The sequence below is a fragment of the Lytechinus pictus genome, chromosome 11 (genome assembly GCF_037042905.1).
Source record: "Lytechinus pictus isolate F3 Inbred chromosome 11, Lp3.0, whole genome shotgun sequence".
Taxonomy (NCBI): Eukaryota; Metazoa; Echinodermata; class Echinoidea; order Temnopleuroida; family Toxopneustidae; genus Lytechinus; species Lytechinus pictus.
The window spans coordinates 29,041,311-29,050,506 of NC_087255.1; the positions used below are offsets into that span (position 1 = coordinate 29,041,311).

The following is a 9,196-nucleotide window of genomic DNA, read 5'->3' on the forward strand; positions in this document are numbered from 1 at the left end:
CAATATAAAGAGGCACAATCTACATATTTCATAACCATTATGTTTGTTAAGCATAGATTGTTATGAACGTAGGAAACTGTTGGTTTGACAAAAATATTTCCATTTGCATTCTTACATTTTTGAACATTTGTTCATTAACCAACTTCTGCACTAAATTTGTTGAAAGTATAATCTGGATGTATAAAAGTGATACTGTATCTCTTTCTAGTGTATAATTAATATCCGGAATATAGGGAGTTTTCGCAAACGCTACACAGAACGCTTTCTAGAACATAGAAAATCTATTGTCAAATGACCTTCATGACAATGAAGTCTTTGTCGAGGGTCGATGAATCGAAATAGCAGTTTCATCCATGACTCTGGTGTTCCGATTCACTAATTTTCGACAAAGACCTCGCAGGTTTTCCTTGTGATTTGACTTGTTTATTAAATGCATTTACTGTGTACGATTGATTCTGCGTACACAGCAAAAACTGTGGTGTTAACCGGTGTACATAGAGGACCACACCAGTTATTTTACTCCGGTGTTAAATTGATGGTGTTAGTTTAACACCTATAGGTGTTATTACAACACCTTTGGTTGTTACATTTACACTCTTTGGTGTTATGTTCAATCTCTAGGGTGTAATTCTAACACCTCGGGGTGTGGTCCTCTATTAACACCAACTGGTGTCAGTTTTAACACCACAGTTTTTACAGTGTAGCGGTGTGAACACTCCCTATGAGAGCACCCAGCGGACAAGCCACCCTTTGGAAGAATATGTAGATATTTTGAAGAATATTAAACGGAATGCTTGGCTTTTAAACCATTGCTCATTCCACTTTGACGTAAAGGGTTCACTGTAAAAACTTTGGTGTTAAAACTGACACCAATTGGTGTTAATAGAGGACCACACCATCAGGTGTTAAAATAACACCCTAGAGATTGAACATAATACCAAAGAGTGTAAATGTAACAACCATAGGTGTTGAAATAACACCTATAGGTGTAAAACTAACACCACCAATTTAACACCGGTGTAAAATAACTGGTGTGGTCCTCACAGTTTTTGCTGTGTTGCAATTGGGATTGAATTAGCAGCTGAATACGGGCCTTTTATTGTCAATTCGGGGGCCCCGTTGGATAAATTGTTGTGTTCAAATGCAACTAAAGAAAAAAATCAAGCGCCAGTCCTTTTGGAGTTGAGTTTGATCTTGATCTTGAGTTTGAACTCCTTCTTCAACGGGGCCGTAGACAAACTTATACAAATTTCATTTGTTTTGTTTTCTGTAATGTGTACCGGGTTGTATCATAAATGTCAAACGGAGTGACTATTTTCTCTGGTCTAGCGAATTTCAGTGAAATACCCGGTTTTTGATTAGATAAGAAGCACTGGTCATTGCTTGTTACCATGGTAATTTTCAAAGAATTACATCCTGCCAGTGCTGACAAGCAGGGTGCATAGGCCAACAAAAACAAAAAGAGAGAAATGAAAAACAATTGCGTCTTTTTTTAATACCCAGAGCACCATATGTTTTTTTCTCTCTCTCAAATTTGAACAAGTTAATTCAAAGTTATAACGATGTTGAAGAGCGGAAATAATTAGCAGAAGAGGAATATTGTAGAGTAATAACGGTGGAAATATGCCTAGATTTAAGGTAATTTAACAAAAGAATGGTAAGAGACTAGTGAGAGAGATAGAGAGAAGGAGAAAGAGAAAGAGAGAGAGAGAGACTACAGACAGAGAGGGGAGAGAGAGAGATAAAACATAGGTCTGGCACTCCTCAAACAATTTGATTAAGCGTGCAAACATTTCTAGGAATGAACGTGAGTTGATGAATATCTTTGAAGACTAATAGAATAAAACTAAAATTGAAGGCTATAATTTGGCTACAATGTGACTTATACTCGAGTTTTACGTATCACTCCAATCTTAAAAAACCCAAGAGTACTGGTTATCAAATCTTTTTCAATCGCTATTCTTTGTGAAAATTTGAAAATATCACTTTTAACTATACATATCGCCAATTCTCCATTATTCTTTGTGGAAACAAAATTCATATTTTGTTCAGAAAGTGTCCTTTGAGCACCTTTCACACATATTTCGTGATCGAATATCAGAAAGTTGCAAGAAAAGATTATTTATTTTTCTTATCCCACGAAAGAGAAAGTCGTTTTATATACTTAATAATATGCGTAATACACTGTACATAACAAAGACCTTATAATATATTACTAGACCGAAAGCTGCGTGCGCGTTCAGCACAAAATAAATGAGATTAGGCTCCGCCTACCGCGATCATTTGAAGACAAAAATAAGCCCTCATTGACATTCATGAGCATGAAGATATTCATAATCCGGCCTTTTCATTGGCTAAGAGCGTCATTAATACGCGATTTCCCCGATTCTTTGTCATCGATACTAGTGGTATCGTGTTACAGAAATAATTATTCATTTGACCTCATTACGTCATCTAATTTATTCATTCTGAAACTTTTCTTTCCACACACAAAATGGACCTACGAACACTCCGGTGAGTACGTATAAATTGATATAACCACATTAATTCAGTGGACTATTTACACATTTCACACTGTATTTTGTGATCTTAGGTTATTTCTTTAACAAATTAGAGAGTTTGCTATCATTCTTCTGTTAAAGGAAAGCAGAATTTGGTCTTTGAAATTGAAGTTAGATTGTCATCGTCGCCCAGTGCAGCCTGTATGTTGCTTGCAGTGTATTTTGTACGGGCTCCTAGCCGGCTGAGAATCGAGAGATAATCGGGCTGGTTTGGTTCACCTCAAACAAGGACCAACCCACGATTGATTAAAACAAGAAGAATGAGGCTTCTTTTTGTACACTGTAACGTTAGATCTACAGGGAGATTTGCATCTATCTTCAGTAGATCGAGACTCAGTCAGGAATAAACTGTGAAGCGGAGTGTGGATGAAAATACGCCTGTCATTGTGTCACTGTCAGGCCTCACTTTGTTTCAGATATCAAATTTATTTTGCATAAGTCATAACTTCAGGCTTATGCATTTAGCCCCCACCATTTTAACTCTTATTGTTAATGTTATTCATAAATATATAGACTCGGTCTTAGAAATAACATGCTGCTCTGCATGTTTGTCTTATTATCAATACATCTATGACCTAAATCTTCTTAATCCTAGGCCCTACTTACTTTATACTTAGATCTAGGCTACGGTACCGTACTTTACTTTTATTTATTCATTGATGCTATCAAGAGCTAGGCCTACCTAATTAAAATCTAGTCTAACTTATACTTTCCCAACCCTCGATACTTACCCCCAGGGCTTCTGATCTAGGACTAGGTCTGTAATTTAGGCCTAGATCTAGGTCTGGGCCTAAACGACTCCATTTACATGTACGAGTATGACTGTCAGTGGACCAAGCAGTCGGACTAGATCTAGATCTACTCTCGGTCAATAATGGCAATGAAGTCTTAGCCAGGAATAAAAGTCAAAGTCAGACATCAAAAATTTCTAAACCGATATAGGGTTTAGAACCGAAGCTTTACTTTCTTGGTCTAGATAGATCGAGAGTCCATCGTTAGTCTAGATCTAGACCTAATTTACATGAACGAGACTCAATGCTGTGCGACAGCATTGAGTCCCGTTGGACTAGATCTATACTTTCTTACAAATAGATCTAGACCTAGTGCATGAGATTATGAAATTATGTTAAAATCTAATGAAATAAGATTCGGAAATAAAAAGATCCAGATTTTTTTTTTTTTGGGGGGGCAGACATGTGAAAAAATTTAGAGAAACCTAAAATTCAGAAAGCGAGGGCCAGAAGCGACCAATATTACCTAGGGCCGTTAAATGCATTTTCTAAAGTAAAATTGAAGGATGTCATGCAATTCTCTTTTTGATGAAGGTTTTCACATTTCAGCTCTTACCCAAACCCCTCCCCCTATACGGCCATGAAAAAGATCACTTCTTATTATTGTTCTCTCCTTTCACAAACAGGTTGAGTTTGAAGAACAAGAAAAACAGTAGAGGTCTACCTATATGGTTCAAGATGATGATCATAAGTGCATGCATCATTTTGCAGATTCTCATCCAGGTATAAAACTTAAACTAACCCATACAAAATTACAGATACATTACATGCATTGAATGTTAACCATGTTTACATTAAATAAAAATAATCTGAGCCACAAAGAGGTAGGATCTGTAATGAATGTACACTTCTTAAATATACAGGCTCTCGAGTCTAAAATAGAACCAATGCCAAAAGTTATGTACCTTGGGCAAATTTATAAAATAAGGTCATGTCCTTGATCTACTAGTAATTAAATGGCCTTTTTATTTCCTATTTGTTTATAAACAAAGCAATATTTATTTTTCATATTTTACCAAATTCATTTTATGCATTCTTTAGTGTGATATTCATATTTCATATTTGTAGATTAACATTTTTTTTTAATCTTGTTATTTTACATTTTGTCCAATAGGATGATGCAGTTTTACAATTTCCATGGAGGTGATTGATGATGATAAATAATTGGTGAAGTAGGCCTAATAGAACAGCGACTAGACCACAAAGAGAAATACAACCTACAGCAGTTATATGAGTGAGTTGATTAGTGAATATTTTTAATAATGGAGGTTGTTCACATTTTTTTGGCAACAAATAGACCTGCCTTTGAAAAACCCATTTCAATTTTGTTTTTAGATTATAGTAAGTGTCGTTTTTAATCACAGATCAAAATATTCTGTGCAAAAAACATATCAACTTTAATTCTGACTATTTATATAATTTACATATGTTGATTCATATTCATATTTATGAGAAATCTCTGGCATTTTTTCATAGAGTACATGGAGTGATAATGGAGAGTGGTATGTAAACTGCATAGAACAGGTTTAAGTGATATGCTTTATAGAAGTACAAGTTTATAATTAGTAGAAGTAAGATTTCCTGTTATGTGTTGAAGAAACATATATATGTATAGTCTCACTTTTCTTAAAACATTTAAGTTTCATAAATCACGACAATTTTAATTTAAATTCATTGATTTTCTTTCTCTATTTTTTCAATCTGCAGGCCAGGTGTAACAGATGTTTTCATTCAAGAAATCCAACAATTCAACATTGAAGAGTCTGACTTAGGAACCACTTGATGAAGATGGAAAAGGTTTTTTTTTCCAAGTCCAATTTTTCACAAAAAAATAATTATCACAACCCCAAATTCATGACGTATGAAATTTCTTGTTGATTTTCATTAAAACTGGTTGCAAAAGGAGAAGCTATAAACATACAAATAGGAGCGGCGGAGTGAAGTTGAAAGTGGGGGGGGGGGCATAGGGAAAATGCTGTATTACATGAAATTTTTAAGAAGTTGCGAGCGAGCAAAATTTTGACATTTTTAAAAAGAAAATCTAAAATATTCAGAATGATATATTTCACCCTTTTCTTTCCTTTTCTCTTTTTTTCTTGGTCATGATTTTTTTTTTTTTTTTTTTTTTTGGGGGGGGGGGGGGCAAGAGTCCTTCAAGCCCCCCTCCATCTGTACGAAAATGCTTATATACCCCACTCATGAATTATTAAACTTAATGCACAAAGGATTTCCTTCATAAGTATATTATCGAAATGAGAATATTGTTTTCTTGTTTCAAAGGGCAATCGTCATGGTGACCATAAAACGGGTCCTTCTCGGGTGAAAGGGGCACAGAACAAGTTCTTTAGGAGCACTTTTCTTGGGTAAAAGGGGGCAGTGATTCGAGAAAGGGCACTTACAAGAAGGCAAGGGGGCACTCTTTAACACATGAAACGGGCCCTCAGATGAAAGGGCACAGAACACGTTCCGGGGGGGGGGGGCATTTTTGGGTAAAAAAATTGCATACAAGGAAGAGCACTTGGTAACACCTAAAACAGGTTCTCGTCAGGTGAAAGGGACACAGTACACGTTCGTGAGGGGGCATTTTTCTTGCATAAAAAGGCACTTTTCAGTGCTTCAAGAAGTAGGGGGAACTGTGCCCCCCCCCCCTCCCCAGGATCGCTGCCCCAGCATACAAAAAAATTATTTTGGTTCAAAGTATTAACATACGCTTAAGAAAAAGGTAAAGCTTAATCCTCTGATAATGTGATATTTTTTTATGGCTAATTGATAAAATTCACCACTAACCAGAGAATTCCTTTATGTCTTTCATTTGTGTTCATATAGTATTTGTACAGAGCTAAAATGAAAGGGATTTGGAATTGGCAAAATTGAAAATGAGATGAAGATCGAGAGAGGGAAAGAGTGATGAGAAGTGGGTTGAAAAGAGATGAGAAAGAAATGGAGGGGCACATATGAAAAGATAATTTAGAGGGGGTGGTAAGAGAGCTAGAATGTGGGAAGTAGGAACAAAAGGGGTGGAGGAGAAATAAGACGAGATTTATGGAAACCAGGAGACAGATAACAAGTGGGAAAAGAAGAAGGAAATATATGAAGAGTTTAGTTGCAAAAGGGGTTAGGACCATTCCGAGAAAAACCAAGTTTTTATTCTCACTTATTGCAATATTCTTATGAGAAACTAAATTGTCATGATGTACAACTCTATCATGTGAACAGTGAACATAAAATTGGGTATAAAAGAAATTTACCTGTCTTCAATTTGTTCTATATACTTAAAAAAAATATATCATTGTGTACCTAACCCCTTTTGCAAGTAAATTGAAGTGAATCCAATCTCTTTTGATTAAAAAAGTGATTTTTTTTTTTGCCACTTCCATTCACGTTTTCATTTGAATTTCAAATTTCCTTTGGTATCATCAGAGTGACTGAAAATTTAGAGGTTTAGAGACAGAAAACAATAAAATATATGAAAAATGGACCTAACCCCTATGACAAATGAGTTCTAACAGAAGAGTTTCTGTTGCAAAAGGGGTTAGGTCCACTCCCAGAAAATAATTTTTTTTAATTCTCCCACATTGCAATATTCTTATGCGAAACTGAATTTTCATGATACCCTACCATGAGAACATAAAATTGGGTATAAAAGAAATCTACTTGTCTTCATATTTTTGTAGATATTATTTTCCAAAAAAGTCTGTGTGGACCTAACCCCTTTTGCAACTAAACTGAAATGGACCTAACCCCTTTTGAAAAAAAGGTGATTTTCTTTGCCATATTAGTTCAATTTCACTTTTTAATAGGAATTTCAACTTTTCTATGGTATCATCTTATATATAGCTACTAAAAATCTATACATTAAGACATAAAAATCAAGTTTGATGAAAAATGGACCTAACCCCTTTTGAAAATGTGCTCTACATATGTAGGAGAAAGGCGGCACAAAAGAATTTTGAGTGGGAAAATGATTAAATGAAAAAAAAAAACAGAGTAAGAAATGCTGGAGAATAAAGGGGACAGGAAACGTATTAAACATGATAAACTGGGGCCCGTTTCATCATGAGTTACATGTATGGTAACTACGATGGTATAACCAACCAATCATAATCAAGGTTACCACGGTAATCACAATAATTGCAATGTTTTTAAATAGCTGTAATTCATTATGAAACGGACGCCAGATGACGAAAGAACGCACGGGGATCCATGAAGATTTTTTTTTTTGCTTCTCGAAATTTGTTTCTAAACAAGAAATGTACTCTTTAAGTGGTGACAGTTATTTTTTTCAGTAACCATAGTCTCAACCATATAGTGAAAATTACCATCAAATTTTAATAACCATGTTTTGCCCCCACCCCCGCCCCCCCCCCAAAAAAAAAAAAAAACTTTTAGGTCAGTACAACAGCCCCTTTGATCTTTCCGCGGCCTCTGCCGGCTATAATTTAGAGTTGAGATTCTTTACATTTGTTAAAAACTAAGATTGCTGTATATCTTAACATGTGACAATTTAGGGATGGCAAAAGCACTAGAGACCTCTTTACCTAATCACGACTTGATCTATTCTTTTCATCTTCCCTTTTGGAATTGGCAAAGGCCTATAAGACGCAATACAAACAATGCTTTGTTTTTAAGTGATATCGATTGTGATATCGATACTTTATAGAGCGCAACGTATCGTCTCAGATTTGCGCTTGCTTGATTCGCTGAATCCTTCGCGTCACGAGCGCGTAACAAAATGAATACATTAATGAATTTGCCAAGTTGACCTTTGTCATTGCGCTGATGTGCGTATTGTCTAATACACGTACAAAACCACAGTTGACGAGGGAGCATCGTACGAAATTAATATTAATGAGGGCTTATTTTAGCTTCTAATGGATTAAACAAAATGGCGGTAGCTTCGGGGGCTTGGTACATAATTATATTTATATACATGTATGCATTTCGGCGGATATTCCGATAACAAATAATGTTGAAATAAAAAACCGAGTACGATATTCACCAATGGAGTGATGGAATGGGTGTTAAGTTAACACCGTTAATTTAACACTTAATATCAAGTACTTGGTATGATCCTCTCACAGCACCCATTGTTCGAGTCATGTTTTTTTTTAAAGATCAGGGGCGGTATTCTGAGGTCATTTTATCTTTAAAATATTTTATTTTATCTCTTAAAATGAAATTGGTATTCTGAGATGACATTTTATCTTTCAGATAAAATTTTAAATTTTATCTTGCGTAGAAATTTTATCTTGCGTATCTACAGATAATAAGCAACAGGGGAGTGCCTGCGTAGACATACCCTTCGCGTATCTGGCCATTGCAACGCGGATGATGTGCTTGCGCTCATGTTACTTTGAAGAAAAATAAAATAAACTTAAAAGAGGGTAGGGGCTATTTTATCTCCGCGACGTTGATTTCATCATTATTTCTTGGTGAATTAACTACAAATGTTGACATGAAAATGAAGAAAAATTATATATTTATTGAGAATAATACCTTAACGTTATTCCTGTACAATCTGGAAGTATTTCATGAGACTTTTCTTGACTAATATTGTCTTTGAAATGATGCTTGAAAAGAGGAAATATAGACTTCGAAAAAAGATGAGAGTATTGTCATTTTTTAAAAAAGAAATCTCTGTAAAGACGCGCAAGCGTATATTGCAAGCGTATTTGAAGTCAATAGATTGACGCAATCTCACTCCTTTGCCACACCTCCTGGCGGAATGGATTTTCATTGGTTGAGTGATATGAGAGAGCTATAAAAGCGCATTTCTAATTGGATATTGATTAAAAAATAGGTGTGTCTAACAGAGATAAAATGAAGATAAAATTGTTCTCAGAA

At 35.3% G+C, this 9,196-nt stretch overlaps 1 long non-coding RNA gene across 2 annotated transcripts; it reads left to right on the top strand.

Moving 5' to 3' along the window:
- Positions 1–2,278: 2,278 nt before the first annotated feature.
- On the top strand, positions 2,279–5,433 carry LOC135156012 (uncharacterized). Of its 2 annotated transcripts, none has more exons than XR_010295152.1 (4): positions 2,279–2,518; positions 3,979–4,075; positions 4,467–4,586; positions 5,060–5,433. It is a non-coding gene; the product is annotated as an uncharacterized LOC135156012 (long non-coding RNA). The 2 variants fall into 2 exon arrangements; XR_010295151.1 differs by having other exon boundaries at positions 2,279–2,514.
- The last annotated feature ends 3,763 nt before the right edge of the window (positions 5,434–9,196 follow it).